This window comes from Dipodomys ordii, unplaced genomic scaffold, assembly GCF_000151885.1.
Source record: "Dipodomys ordii isolate 6190 unplaced genomic scaffold, Dord_2.0 Scaffold2, whole genome shotgun sequence".
Lineage (NCBI taxonomy): Eukaryota > Metazoa > Chordata > Mammalia > Rodentia > Heteromyidae > Dipodomys > Dipodomys ordii.
The window spans coordinates 26,061,643-26,077,979 of NW_012267218.1; the positions used below are offsets into that span (position 1 = coordinate 26,061,643).

General features: G+C 39.4%; 1 protein-coding gene across 1 annotated transcript in view; it reads right to left on the minus strand.

The window, feature by feature from the left end:
* Pcnx (pecanex homolog (Drosophila)) overlaps positions 1 to 16,337 on the minus strand; it is a 149,003-nt gene that overhangs the window by 113,290 nt on the left and 19,376 nt on the right. The window lies entirely within an intron of this gene.

The window sequence follows — 16,337 nt, forward strand, 5'->3', positions numbered from 1 at the left end:
ATAACTATAAAAGCAAATACAACACAGGTGATAGTCTTATTTTAAAATACTTAAATGTTTCTGAAACTCAAAAATTATAGCCTTCCCAGCTATGTTTGGAGATAGTTATAAGATTTCTACATTAAAAAGTATGAGAGCCTGAAAAATCCAAGCTGCTGAGACCCCAAAATGATTGGGAGTTTGGAATGTCTTCTCCCAACACACTCTCCAAATGCTGAGAGTTTTCCTGGAAAGGTCAATCAGTCCTGGCTTAACAGGAACTCCGATTCTACCCAGAACTGTGTGGGAGCCTAAGGGTAGACAGGTTTACACAAATTGTACACTGTTTACTGTTTAGCTCTCCTTCCCAGAATAAGAAGGTCACTTTGACCCGGAACAGGTGGCTCACGCCTAAGATCCTACCTACCAAAGAGGCTGAGGTCTGAGGATTGTGGTTCTAAGCCAGCCCAGGCAGGAAAGTCCATGAGACTCTAATCTCCAATTAACTACCAGAAAACTGGAAGTGGCATTGTGGCTCAAATGGTTGAGCACTAGCCTTGAACTGAAGAGCTCAGGGACAGTGCCCAGGCCCAGAATACAAGCCCCACGACTCACAAGACAAAAAAGAAAAAAGAAAAGAAAAGAAAGGAAAGGAGAAAAAAGAAGAGAAAAGGTTGCATACCTCTAGTATAAATATTTGTATACAAAATATTGTTGAAGTTTGTATCTTACTTCCTTGCACAAGACAAATAAAAATTTTGGTTAATGGAACTTTGGAATCTGTTAAAGGCTACAGGTCCCCTGATCCCCCAAACCTCAGTCGCATGGCCCTGTCTCCATTTTTGTGTTGCTCCCCGTCTCACTGGGTCATGACAGAAAAGAGTTTACGTGGTGGAGAATGAGCAAAATGTGAAGAAAGTCAGCAAATATGGTGGCATAATTCCCAGATAACAGTGGACTACAGAAAACAAGTATTATTGTTGCTTAAGTTCTGCCCTGAAGATCCATCAGGTTCTAAGGAACAGCACCAAACAGTACTGTCACAGGAGTTTGCTGTAACCCATCTGAATTACATAACCCACTGCTCTGAGTATCTGCATACCAGGACAAGCCTCTAGTCATTTCAGTTTCTGAATACTTTTCTTCAGGCAACATCTGTCCTCACCTTTTAAAACTTGTTATTACAACGAATAAGTAGCTTGATATTTTGGTTTGATTCACATACTTCAGTTTTCAGTAAACTGATATAGCACCATTATAGTGATCATCTCTGTAGTCCTGACCCAAAACAATTAAATATAAAGGGAATCAAGTCTCTAAAACTATTGGTATTTCTTGGTTACAAACAGTATTACTAAAAAATTATACTATTTGAATTATCCATAAAATTTAGCACACTTCAGTTAATTCATTTTTAAACACTTGCATACTGCCTAACATGATTACTTATAGACTTATGGGCACATTCTAAAGACAGGTCAAAGTCCAACAAAATCAGCATCAGGAAATGGGTACTTACAAGAGGTGGTGGGGGATGAAGGGGAGAGAATGCAGTCAGTCAAGAATTCACTGCAGGGCTGGGAAGGTGGCTCAGTGGTAGAGCACTTGCCTTGCATGCCTGAGGCCCTGAGTTCAATTCCCCAGCACCACATAAGCAAAAAGAAAAAAAAAAGCCAAAGTGGCACTGTGGCTCAAGTGGTAGAGTGCTAGCCTTGAGCTGAAGGACAGCGCCCAGGCCCAGAGTTCAGGCCCCACGACCGGACCCCAAAAAAAAAAAAAAAAAAGAATTCACTGCATACCACAAAATTAAGAAAAGGGAAGGGGTGGGTCAAAAAGGGGTGAGAATGGTGAAGGGGGCCGACAATGACATGCTTTGTTAATCTGTACCTCCTCTGTACATCTACTAAAGATAATTTAAAAAAAATAATTATAGCCTGCCAATTAAAACACACACACACACACACACACACACGCGTGCGCGCACACATGCACATGCACGCACGCACAAAGAAAAAAGAACACACCATGAATTCAAAACAGCCAGGCACAAGTGGCTCATAGCTGTAATCCTAGCTACAAAGCAGGCTGAGATCTGAGGATCATGGTTCAAAGCCAAAACAGGCAACTAAGTCTTTAAACTCTTATCTCCAGCTAACTGCTAAAAAGCCACAAGTGCAACTGTGCCTCAAATGGTAGAGAGCCAGCCTTTAGTTTAAAAAACAAACAAACAAACAAAAAAAAAAAACAGCTTAAGGACAGTGCTTAGGCCCTGAATTCCCCATACTGGCAAAAACAAGAAAGAAAAAAAATTACCCAGAATCAAGCAATATATAGATTAATCACAGTAAGTCAGGCAATATGACTGCAGACCCATCATCATCATATCTGAAGATGAAGTAACACGGAATACCAGAGTAGCAGGCTCAAAGACCACCCTACTTGGAAGATAGGGTCTCAGGGCCACTTTCAGAAAAGAATACAAAGCTCAAGTGACCCCCCACTTTCATGATGAAAATCATCCCAGATGTAGCTCCAGATGTCACTTGTTTTCCTAAAATACAGCCTAAGCCATTTGAAATGATCACCAAATTAACTTGCAAAGGAAACCTTAAACTACAAAAACTGAAACGGTCTTGAAGAGCTAGGCAGTTCAGAACACAGACAGTTTTCTTTAAGTTAGTTGAGAGTATAAATTAGATTTAGGGAAAAAGTGAATCAATCCCTCAGATTAATACTTTCATTGAGTGTAGACATATGGAGACAGATTTGATTTTTCACATATTGGAATAAAGAAACCCTGCATATTAAATGTAAGGTCCACCCTAAGGCAGCTCAGACTCCTCCCTCCTCTTGGCTGCCTCACCTTCCCTGCCTCACCTAGGTAATTGGCATACCTCGAGGCAGTCACCTCTCTGCACCCCCATCCTGAGATCAGAACAGCATCTCTGCCCCTGGCCTTGATAAGTTGTGCTGTGAGTGGTTCCACCCCTTTTCCCCCTTGGCTGAGTAGGCTTCCAACTTGACTGGAGGCAGCCTGTCCGAATACCTTGTGGTGTTCTCTCTTTCCTTGGCTGCCAATTTAATTTACTTAATATCTAAAAACTTAAGATACCAGTTCCAATTTGAAATTTAACTAAATCATTGGTTTAGATTTATGGTTTTGAGCTGAACAATTATATTTCAAATTTTAAAAAATTCATAAATACTAGATCTAGAAGAATTAAGTACTTGGGAAAGATTTGTCAGATAATTTAAGTACTTAAAAATGAATGCTCATCCAGGCACTAGAGGCTCACACTTATAATCCTAGCAACTAAGGAGGTCTGAGGATTGCAGTTCAAGCGAGCCCAGGCAGAAAAGTCCCTGAGACATTTATCTCCAATTAACCACCAGAAAACCAGAAGTGGTGTGACTCAAAGCAGTAAAATGCTAATCTTGCCCAAAAGAACTTAGGCACCCAGTCCCTTAGTTCAAGCCCCACAACCTTTAAAAAAAAAAAAAAGAACGCTCAATTTATAAATACAATTTCAGTTAGAGATCTGGAACTATGGAAAAATTCCTCAAAATGATTATTAAAATGTTAGACTTATAAAGATCTTTTAATTGCTTAATTTTTAATCAATCAAAAAAGACTTGATAATGTATTCTGGGCAAAATGGCCACCCTTGACCACACGCATGCACACATGCACACACTGCCTGATAAATGTAAACACATATACCACTTAAGAGAATTTGCAAAAATTCTGGTTTGCAAAAAATATTGGTTTCCATGTGCAATGTTAGTATAGTACTATAATTCATGAAGATCTTTTGGCTCAACATCATCCTTTTCGTACAAGAAATTGAGATGTACTATATTAGAATGACTAAAACAAAATTATCTATTTAAATCTTAATATCTAAGGAAGCCGCCATCAGTGGCTCATACCTGTAATCCTAGCTACTCAAGAGATTGAGATCTGAGGATCAGGGTTCAAAGCCAGCCTGGGCAGAAAACTTTGTGAGACTCTTATCTCCAATAAACCATCAGAAAACCAAAGTGTCGTTGTGGCTCAAGTGGTAGAGTGATTGCCTTGAGCTGAGGGACAGCACCCAAACCCAGAGTTTAAGCTCCACGACTGACAAAAAATAATGCCTATTTTTCTACACACATTACATACCACATTACCAACGACATTTTCAAATATAGAAGTGTCAATATAAAGTAAGTCGAGCACAGTGACTCAAACCTATAATCCCAGCTATCCGACAGAGATTGAAGTATCATGGCTCAAGTTAAAACTCCATTTCACCCAATGGTTGCATACCTGTCATCCCAGCAACCCAGAGAAGTGCTAACAAAAGTTCTAAAATCTAGGCCAACATAAAGGGACATAAAACTCCAGGCATAAAGTGAGACCCTATCTCAAGAAGTAACCAACACAAAAAGGAATGATGTGACTCAAGTGACTCAAGGGGTAAAGTGCACACCTCTATAAGCTAGTCTAAGACTCTGAGTTCAAACCCAAATATTGTTAAAATAAAGACCTATCCTAATTCACTACATTTCAAACTAAGTAAAAATGACAGTTTACAATAAAGTAGGCAAATGAAATAAACTTGACATTATTAGTGTTAGAAAAATGTCAATAGCATCTTCAAATGAAAAAGATAAAATAGCAATTAACACTCAACTGGCTATCGTGGTTATTGCTACATGGAGTCAAGGGAAACAAAAAAAGCAAAAAGATTATGAATACTTAATACAGACCTCTAAAACACCAAAAGGTGAAGATTTATACAGGAAGTAAAAAGAAAAAAATGTTTTCTTAAAACACTGAAAAGACTGAAAACAGTATAAATTTTTTTTTCTCAAAATGAAAAGTTAAGGGGGCCAACATGGTGACAGAACAGTAGAGAAATACCACAGCTCTCTCCAACTAATTAGAGAGTTCAAGTTCCAAGACTCAGTTTCCCCAAGAGACCAACAACAGCAAAAAGGCAAACACCCAGAATGGGGAAAAAAAAAGTGGGAAAAAAAGGGAAAAAGTTCAGAACAGAAAGCACAAAGACCCTTCCCCCACCCCTCACCAATGGAGCAGCCCCCACCATCCCACCAAAGCCACCCAGCCCCATGGCCGCAGGGGGAGGGGGAGGGGAGGGGACCCAGAACTACAAGGGTCCATCCACAGAATGCCAGTACAGAAGACTCCCAAGATGCCGGTCCTGACCTACAGAGCTCCAACAGAGAGCACAGAACCTGCAGAAAGACCCCTCCTCGACCCCTCACTGGCAGAGCAACCCCGTACCATTCCAAAAGCCGCCCGCCCCTCCACCCCCAGAACCGCAGCGGTACACAGGAGGGTAGCCCAAAAAAACGCCCGCAGCGCCAACCTGGACAGCATAAACAGAGGCAGAGATGGTGTGAAACACAGACCGGAGCCACCACCACCACCCAGCCCAGCCCACAATCATCTCAATCGAACGCGGAACAGGGTGGCAACCAGAGACCTGCAGTGCACAGAAACAGTGATCCGCCACAGCACTGCTGGATAGCTCCCAACCAGTTCCAGAATAAGTGAGTACCCCACAGGGGGCAGCCCCTCCCCCTCCCCCCGCCCCCGCCCGCACAGGGGAGACCAGTGCTGCTGGTAACCCCCAGAACTTGAACCAGACCCCTCCCCCTACCACCTAGACTACAGGTCCCACTAAAACTGGGAATTGTGCAAGTGCTGTGCAAGTGCCCCACCAGTGCAGGCTTGAGCAAGGGCGGCCCTGGGAGGGAGCTTCAATGCTCAAGCTGGGAACAGCACCCATGGGCCACAGCAGCCTGCAGCAGAAGAAATCCAAACTGTATCATGGGCTGAATACCCTGGGCAGGATACCCAGCAGTACAGGTCCCACCTGAGCCCAACCAGTGTGTCCCAGGCTGAGGCCCGGGAGCCATGGCCAGGCCTGGGGATTGGGTGGCTGAGCTGCACAACCCACCTATCCCAAATGAAGTCAGAAGTGCATGCCTCGGAAGAGGGGGAAAAGCAGGGAACCTCACCCTTTGGGAACCGCACTCGTGATGGCAAAAGACCTGTGTGTCCAGGGCAGGAGAACCAGAAGCCCAAATCCACCAGAGCCTGACCTGTATATGCCAGGCTAGGGATTGGACAGCTCAGACCGCCAGTTCCTGATTATAGTCAGGAACTCATAGCAGTTTCCAGCAACTGGGAGAATATACCCAGCCCACCTGGTCTTGCCAGGAGCACGAGCAGTCTAGGCTTACTCCTTGACTGAAAGCGGGAAATGCCTGTGATATCGAGCAGACAGCTGAGAGTCCTACATGGGTCATACTAGCAGGTGGAGGTCAGCCTGTTTCCCAAGGAGGACCAGGAACAGACTCAGCCAACCCAGGGCCGAGAGCAAGCTTCATCAATTTATCCAGGAACCAACCCAGAACCAAGTAAAGACAGCCACTTATTGACCAAAACAGTCAGAGTTTCAGATTAGTCTCCAATAACCCCTGAATCCCCATGCGGAAAAACTAGAGAGAAAAATTACAAGAGTCATCAATAGCCAAGATAGCAAGCCACCCCCAAAGGCCAGCAGCCACTCAGGGAAGAGCCCCAGTGAAAGCAAACCAGGAATGGAAGACAAACGATATATCCAAGAGATGGTAGAAGCAATGACTCAAGAATTATAGTGAGAAATTGGTCAGAAATTTAAAGAACAAAGAAATGAATTATCAAAAGGGATGCAGGATTTCAAACAGGAGATGCATCCAAAAATAGATGCAGTATACACACCTTGCTAATAAATTATATTAATACTCTGAGAACCAACATAGAAGTCATAAGTGGTTCAATTTCCTCCATGCAAATCACAATGGAAGCCATAGTTAACAGAGTGGATGAAACTATAAATAAAATAATGGATACAGAAGACAAAATGTAGAAATTGGGGGGCGGGGAAGGGTCACAGATATGGAAATAACACTTAACCTATGCCAAAGGGAAGTCCAAGAAGAAGCAGACAGTGCCAAGAAATTTAACCTTCATAATATTGGGGTAGACAAAGGTGAGGAAACCAGAATAAAGGAATGCAACACCTATTCAATAAGATTATCACTGAATATTTCCCCAATCTTAAAAGAGAAAATTTTACCTACATTAACAGAAGCTTACAGAACACATAACAAGCAGGATCTCAGGAGGAACGATAGATCTGAATAATAAAGAAACAATCTTTCATGCAGCAAAAACAAAGAAGGAGCTATATATGATAATGGGGAAAAAAATCAGAATCACTGCAGATCTCTCCATACAGTGAATTCAAGGAAAGCCTGAGAAAGCACCATCCAAGACCTAAGAACCAATAACTGCCAATTCAGACTGGTATACCCAGCAACCCAGACTGGTATACCCATTCACATTCGATGGAGAAAGTAAATTTTTAATAGTAAAGAAAAACTAAATGAATTCATAAACAATAAGCCAGCACTTCAAAGAATACTAAGAGGAGGAGCACAACCTGAAGAAAACAATCAAGATCAGGGATCCACATCAGACATATTACTAGAAGTCCAACTTAGTAAGCACAGAAGGAAAGAAGAAAAACTTAAGAAAGCAGGAAAATGACAGGAAACACACTGCATCTCTATAATAAGCATGAATATTAACAGGCTCAATTCACCAATCAAAAGAAAAAGAACTGCAGATTGATTCAGAAAACAAGATCCATCCATTTGTTGCCTTCAAGAGACCCATCTCACAGCAAAGATAAAAACAAACTCTTAGTGAAAGATGGAGGAAGACCTACCATGCAAATGTTCCCAGCAAGAAGGCAGGCGTTGTCATCCTGATATCTGACAAAATAAACTTTTCATTAAAATCAATACAAAAAGACAAAGAAGGATACTACATATTAATACAGGGAACAATCCAAGAAAAGGATATTACCATTATCAACTTATACTCACCAAACCCCGGTGCACCCAAATATTTTGTTAAGCAAATACTCTCAGACTTACAGAAAAGATCCAAATACAATAATACTAGGAGACTTTAATACTCCACTCTCACCAAAGGACAGGTCAACCAACCAGAGGATTGGCAATGAAGCCTCCGAATTAAATGATGCCATAGCTCAAGAGAAATTGATTGATATCTACCAATTTTTCCAACCTACAACCCAGTACACATTCTCAGCAGCCCATGGAACTTTCTCCAAAATAGACTGCGTCATAGTTCATACAAGGAATATAACCAAATACAAGAGGATTGACATAATTCCCTGTATTCTATCTGACCACAGTGGAATCAAGCTGGTTCTTAATAACAAAGCATACTGTAGAAATTACTGAAATATATGGAAATTGAACAGCACACTTCTGAGCAACACCTGGGAAACAGAAGAAATTAAAAAGTTACTACAATTTAATGAAAATGAATATACATCACAAAGAAACCTGTGGGACACACCAAAAGCAGTCCTGAGGGGCGAATTTATTGCTCTCAGTGCACACACCAAAAAAATAGAGACAGACCAGGTAAATATCTTATGTTGCAACTAAAACTGCTAGAAAAGCATGAAAAAATTGAACCTAAACTTATTAGATGTAGCAAGATAACCAAAATAAGAACTAAAATTAGACAGAGACTAAGAAAACTATAAATAAAATTAATAAAACAAAAGGCTGGTTTGTTTTTTTTTTTTACAAAGTCAATAAAATTGATGGACCTCTGGCAAGATTGACTAAGAGGAGACCCACATCAATAAGATCAGGGCTGCCACAGGAAAATTACAAGAAATACCCAAGACATCCAAACAATTATAAAAAAATTATTTCCAGAATCTATACTCACTAAGGAAGGAAAACCTAGCAGAAATGGATGGATTTTTAGAGAAATACATATTGCCCAAACTGAACCAAAAAGAAATAAATCAAATAAACCAAGATCTTACAATGAGATAGAGGAAGCAATCAGAAGTCTTCCAACAAGGAAAAGCCCAGGTCCAGATGGATTCACTATGGAATTCTATAAGACCTTTAAAGAGAAACTAATACCCACACTCCTCAAGCTCTTCAAAGAAATAGAAACAGAGGGAGAGCTATCCAGACTCATTCTATGAAGCCAATATCACACTTATCCATCCCCAAAACAGGCAAAGACCCAACAAAAAAAGAGAACTACAGACCAATCTCCTTGATGAAGAAAGATGCAAAGCTCTTCAATAAAATTTTAGTCAATAGAATCCAGAAACATATTTATCACACATTACAATCAAGTAGGCTTCATCCCAGAGATGCAGGGATGGTTTAACATAGGTAATTCAATAGATGTAATCCATCATATCAACAAATCCAAGGTAAAGAACCTCATGATTATCTCCATCGACATGGAAAAGGCTTCGATAAAATACAACATTCATTCATGTTAAAAGCTCTGGAGAAACTAGGAATAGAAGAAACATTCCTTAAAACAATAAAACCCATATATGACAGACCAATAGCTAATATTATACTTAATGGAGAAAAACTACAACCAATTCTCCTAAAATCAGGAAGAAGGCAAGGATGCCTTGCTCACTCGTCTTCAATACAGTTCTGGAATCCTCAGCCAGAGCAATGAGGCAAGAAAAAGACATTAAAGGGATCCATCCTCATAGGCAAGAAAAAGTTAAACTATCCCTATTTGCAAATAACATATTATACTTCAATGATACCAAAACCTCCACCCCCAAATGCTTAGAATTTATAAACCGATTCGGCAAAGTAGCAGGATACAAAATAAACCCACAAAAATCAGTTGCTTTTCTGTACACCAATAACGTACAAGCAGAAAGGGAAATCAAGGCAACAACCCCATTCACAATAACCTCAAAAACAATAAAATATTTAGGAATTAACCTAACCAAAGATGTAAAGGAACTATTTAATGAAAACTGTAAAAGCTTAAAAAATGAAATCATAGAAGATACCAGAAAATGGAAAGATCTTCCATGTTTTTGGATAGGCAGACTTAATATAGTGAAAATGGCCATAGTGCCAAAATTAATACACAAATTCAATGCAATCACCATTAAAATCCCAATGACATACTTTACTGAAATAGCGAAAAGTCCAAAAATTCATATGGAACAACAAAAGACCTAGAATAGCCAATTCTAAGTTAAAAAACAATACAGACGGGGGGATCATGATGCTGATTAGCTGGCTGTCTTACTAGTTTTGTTGCTATGTTTTTAGCTGTGCAGAAACTTTTTATTTTAAGGTAGTCCCATTTGTCCAGTCTCTCTCCAATATGTTGTGACCCTGGGACTCTGTTCAGGAAGTTCCTGCCTGTGCCTATAAGTTCAGGTGTTTCTCCTACTCTGTCCCGCAGTAGTTTCAGAGTTTCAGGTTTGATGTTAAGGTCTTTAATCCATTTTGAGTTGATATTAGTGCATGGTAGACAGGCTGGGGTCCATTTTCAGTTTTCTTCATGTGGCCGCCCAATAGTTGAAGAGGCTATGCTTCTTCCACTGTATGTCTTTGGCTCCTTTGTCAAATAGCAGCTGACTGTAAGCATGTGATTTTATTTCTGGATCTTCTAATCTATTCCATTAGTCTTCAGGTCTGTTTTTGTGCCAGTACTAAGCTGTCTTTGTTATTATGGCTCTATAGTAGAGTTCAGCATCATGAAAAAACTGGACTCGAGAAACAAAAGGACCTCCACTCATCTTGTCCTATCATAATATACCACATATATGGTATATATGTGCACATCTGAGGGAAACTAGGAGGAGGACACAAAATCAGAGGGAAACAGGGAAAACATACAACAGAGGAACCCATCAGCTGCATTGGACATTGATGAAAATGACTAAGCAACTCAAAAGGCAGCGATGGGAGGGAGGGAATAATAGCGATAGAGGGAACAGCTGACACTAAGCAAAAGGAAAGAAATGCACATGTCAACGGATGTGGAAGAAATAGTTGTACCAAAGCTCACAGAATTCACCAACTTTATAGACCACAATAATGGCAATTTGCTTCATGAAGGTTAGAATGTGTTTGTGACTTTAAGTATCACTATCTCACAATACTATGGAATTTATGTAATCACTTAATCACAATAAAAAAATTTTTTTAATGAAAAGTGGCCATTACAAACTGAGAACCAGGATCAGATGAACAACTTGCATTTTCCACTCAAAAAAAGTTACCATTGGGCTGGGAAGGTGGCTCAGTGGTAGAGCACTTGCCTTGCATGCCTGAGGCCCTGGGTTGGATTCCTCAGCACCACATAAGCAAAAAGAAAAAAGCCGGAAGTGGCACTGTGGCTCAAGTGGTAGAACGCTCGCCTTGAGCTGAAGAGCTGAGGGACAGCGCCCAGGCCCAGAGTTCAGGCCCCACGACCAGACCCCAAAAAAAAAAAGTTACCATTTATTTTATGCTATGTGGCTTAGCTACGTAAGCCCTGTGTATGATTGCCCATGAGGTTTTCAGGGGACAGAGAACAACTGTTTCACTCTCACAAAGGAGGTAAAAGTGCTCAGGCATATACTGGGCTACAGAATTAATGTATTTAAACTTGTTCCTCTCTTCACTTGCATTACAGTTGTGGGCTTTCAGCTGACTCCAGGGCAGCTAACATCAGACCTATGATATCTGATCACAACCTTCCCTTATAGTTATGAGTTAATAATTCAAGAAAAATATAAATGGTATCTAGTTTTACAGGGTTTCCATGGTTCCTCAAAAACAAGCATTAAAAAAAACCCTAGAAATTAATTAGCTTACCTAGCCTTCCATTTTATATTAAAAGGGCAAATCAAGTGGTATTTACTACCCGCCTTCATATTTTATTAAGCTAGTTATAAAAGCTGCTTTTAGGGCTGGGAAGGTGGCTCAGTAATAGAGCGCTTGCCTTGCATGCCTGAGGCCCTGGGTTCGATTCCTCAGCACCACATAAGCAAAAAGAAAAAAAGCCGGAAGTGGTGCTGTGGCTCAAGTGATAGAGTGCTAGCCTTGAGCTGAAGAGCTGAGGGACAGCACCCAGGCCCAGAGTTCAGGCCCCACAACTGGACCAAAAAAAAAAAAGCTGGTTTTAAAGAAAAGTTTTTCAGACACATTAAGAACTCTAGTAATAAACAGCAACTCATGGGAAAGCAAATTCTTTGGAAGAAAAACATAATTTACAAGATAAAACTGCTTACCCTTATGTTTAAACATAATTTTTATGTTTAACTGATCCTAGTTCTAAATTATAATCTATATTTTTAATCTGCTGGAAAGTAACTGATGACTTAGATTAGTTATATATTTAGTAACAAACAATGAAGTTCTAGTATCACTTTTATCTTCTTAAGATATATTATTGTGACTGTTAGATTCAAGTTACCACTGATGAAATCAAGCACTTGAACAGCCCTGGGTAATAAAAGCTGGTCTGTTTATCATAACATAAAAGTCTACCTATATATAACACTGCTTGTATAGAAAGCTAGTTTTCCTTCTCTCCCAGGACACCACCAACAGTGGACAGTAGAGATCAGAAGTGGTAGAGCAGCTGGCAAATTACTGGTGGACAAAGACACTCATTAAATAACTATAAAGGCCACAACACTTGAAGCACAAGATAAAGACTTGCAACCTCATCAGACTTGTCCACATATATCTTCCATATCGGATTTTACAATTTCAAATATTCTGAAGTTAAAAGAGGAAAGTTAGGTGCTTTTAATTCTTAGAAAGTAGTTAGCTTCTAAACTTTTGAGATTCACTTTATCAAGTAGCAATACTCAGATATCAAACCAATTCAGTCAGAACTCAGTGAGCTGTAACCTAAAGGTCAAAAGAATGGCCAGGTACCAGTGCCTCACACCTGTGATCCTAGCAAATCAGGAGACTGAGATCTAAGGATCACAATTTGAAGTCAGCCTGGGCAGGGGAAAAAAAAATCAAAAGACTCTTATCTCCAAGTAACTACCAAAAAAAAAGGGGGGGGGCTGTAAATGGAGTTGTGGCTCAAGCAGTAGAGCACTAGCCTTCAGTAAAAGACACTTAAGGACAGCACCCAGGCCCTGAGTTCAAGCTCCAGGACCAAAATATGCGTCTCACACACACACACACACACACACACACTCGAAAAGACATCATTTATCATTTGCAATTGAGACCAAGCCTGTGGGGGGAAAAAATTATAACTCATTTCTTATACATTTGGGGGGGGGGGAATCCGGTCGTGGGGTCTGAACTCTGGGCCTGGGCACTGTCCCTCAGCTCTTCAGCTCAGGGATAGCACTCTACCACTTGAGCCACAGCGCCACTTCCAGCTTTTTACTTTTTGCTTATGTGGTGCTGAGGAATCGAACCCAGGGCCTCACGCATGCAAGGCAAGCGCTCTACCACTGAGCCACCTTCCCAGCCCCTAACTCATTTCTTAAAATGCCTATCATTAATCTGAAACATTTTTTACACTTTGGGGAATTCCTATTATTATTAGTTCTCTTAAGAGAAAAACTTTAGAAAGGCTTTAGAAAAAACATTTTTTAAATGTCTTTATGACTTAGAAGATAGAAGATTTCTTAAGCATGACTCTCAAAGCATAAACAATAAAAGGACTAATGAATTGGAAATAAGAACTTATGAGACACAATAAAGTAAAAGGAATGTATGTATGTATGTGTATAAATAAGATACGTGAAAAACTCCATCAAAAGCAACAACAGTAGAAAACACAAAAAAAATTATAAAGAATTTTATTGGCAAAAGGAAATTTAAAATGACCCATAAATACCACACAAAATATATCTGACTTTACTAGTGTGAGTACAATTTAAAACCACTACAATATACCATCTTATATAGCCTTATGTTTGTAATCCTAGCTACTCAGAAAACTGAGATCTGAGGAAGCCAGCCCAGGCAAGAAGTCTGTAAGATTCTTATCTGGATTTAATCACCAAAAAGCTGGAAGAGGAGCTGTGACTCTCAAGTGGTAGAGTGCTAGCTATGAGCAAAATAGAAATCTCAGGAATAGTGATCAGGCTCTCAATTCTAACTCCAAGAACAACACAATAAAGTTCCTTTATTAAAATAAAAATTATTTTAATGTAATTTTGTTATTATTAAGGTGTTGTATAGAAGGTTTATCATTTCATAAGTCAGGTAATGAGTATATATCTTTTTTGGACAATGTCAAAAATGGTTTATTTTAAATTTCTTAAAAACTTTTACATTTTTAATTCTTTTAATTATTAAAACAAAAATTAAGAAGCCAGATAATACCAAGTATAAAGAACTAGGATTCCATAAACTGCTACAATATAAACTAGTAGATACAGATGACCCAACAATTCTTTTTTAAGCATAAAATTCAGACAAACTCTAATACATGCAACAAAAGAGATTTTCACAACAAATAGAAACCTCAACTGAAAAATCAGGAGAAAAATGGAAAATTATATACATGAGTATGGAAACTACATCACTAGCCAAAACACAAACTGCATAAAAACAATATACTATACATCAAATGTAAGCTTATGCTTAACTTTCTTATTTTTTAATAATATGTTATGGTGTTTCTTTTGTAGTTGGAAAAAAGATAATTCTTAGAGAAGTAAAAAAGCCTTCATAGTGAAGAAAAAGTACATTAGCTTTTTTTTTTGTCAGTCCTGGGACTTGAACTCAGAGCCTGGGCACTGTCCCTAAGCTTCTTTTGCTCAAGGCTAGCACTCTACCGCTTGAGCCATAGCAACACCTCCAGCTTTTTCTGTTAATGTGGTACTGAGGAATGGAACCCAGGGCTTCATGCATGATAGGCAAACATTCTACCACTAATCCACAATCCCAGCCCCTAGCTTTTATCTTTAACAAGGATACTTATTCATTTCAATAATGGGTAATGTACCAATATATCACGTTCCACATCACTTCTTTTTACCTTCTCCATTATTTTCAAGAAGAGAAAAGGAAGAAAGAAAGAAAGACAGACAGACAGAAAGAAAGACAGAAAGAAAAACAGAAAGAAAAAAGTTCTAACTCTTAGCCCAGCACTGTGGCTCTCACCTGTAATCCTAACTACTCAGGAGGCTGAAATCTGAGGATTATAGTTTAATGTCAGCCCAGGCCGGAAACTATGAGAGTCTTATCTCCAATTAACCACTAGAAAAGTGAAAGTGGCACTGTGGCTCAGAGGGGTAGAAGCTAGCCTTGTACAAAAGAGCTCAGGGTCAAGCCTCATGACTGACCAAAAGAAAAGTTCTAACTCTTCATTACATCTGAAGTGCTAATGTTACCAGGTACCTCTATATTCAGATCAAATGTAAACCTAAAAAGCCTCCTTAGAACTGTTAAGATGCTTTTAATAAGATCATTCATTTTGAAAAGTGGGCAGACAGAAATGAAACTTAAAGCTATAAATCAAAGCCATATCCAATCCAACACGATGGCTGCTATTAAAAAAAAAGTTTAGTGAACACATGGACATATTGGTGGAACTCTTGTTTGTAGGAAAATCTAATTTGGCCCCTGTAAAAACAGTATGCAGTTCCTAAAAAGTTAAAAACAAAGCTGGGCACAGGAGGATCACACCTCTAATTCTGGCCACTCCTAAGCAGGTATCTAAGGATTAAGGTTCAAAGTCAGCAGGGCAGAAAAGCCTGTGAAACTCTTATCTGAAATAAGATACTCAGAAAAAGCCAGAAGTGGCACAGTGGCTTAAATGGTAGAGCACTAGCCTTAAGCAAAAGAAGCTCAAAAGACAATGCCCAGGCCCTGAGTTCACCTTAGGACCTACACACACACACACAAAAAAGTTAAAAACAAAAACACTCATATACTCTATCAGTCCCACTACAATACACCCAAATACATATTCAAAGGAATTAAAAGATCATAAGATTATTTGCACACATAGGTACCTAACAGCATTCTTTATATTTGGTAGACGTAACCCAAATGTCACTTAATCCTACAGTGGAATGTTAATCAGCTTGAAAAAGAAATTCTGTCATGTACTACAACATAGATGAACCTTGAAAATATTACACTGTGAAATAAAAAGTGACAACATACCTGATAAATAATTTATTTACAGTCATCTAAAGCAGCCAAATTAATAGAAACCGAGTAGGATGGCAGTTACTAAAGGCTGGCAGGCACAGGAGATGATGAAAGACAAAAGTTGCTGTACACTAAGCAGTTTCCATTTTTCAATATGAAAAACATTCAGGAGATGTTATGCAACAATGTAGTTATATTTACCACCACTGAACAGGAGCCCCTTCTTATACATACAGGAGATAATTCCAAGGCCCTTGAATGGATATGTGAAACTAACAGCTAAGAGTGGTTACCAAGTACAGTGCACATTTCTAGGTGATTTAACCCTCACAATC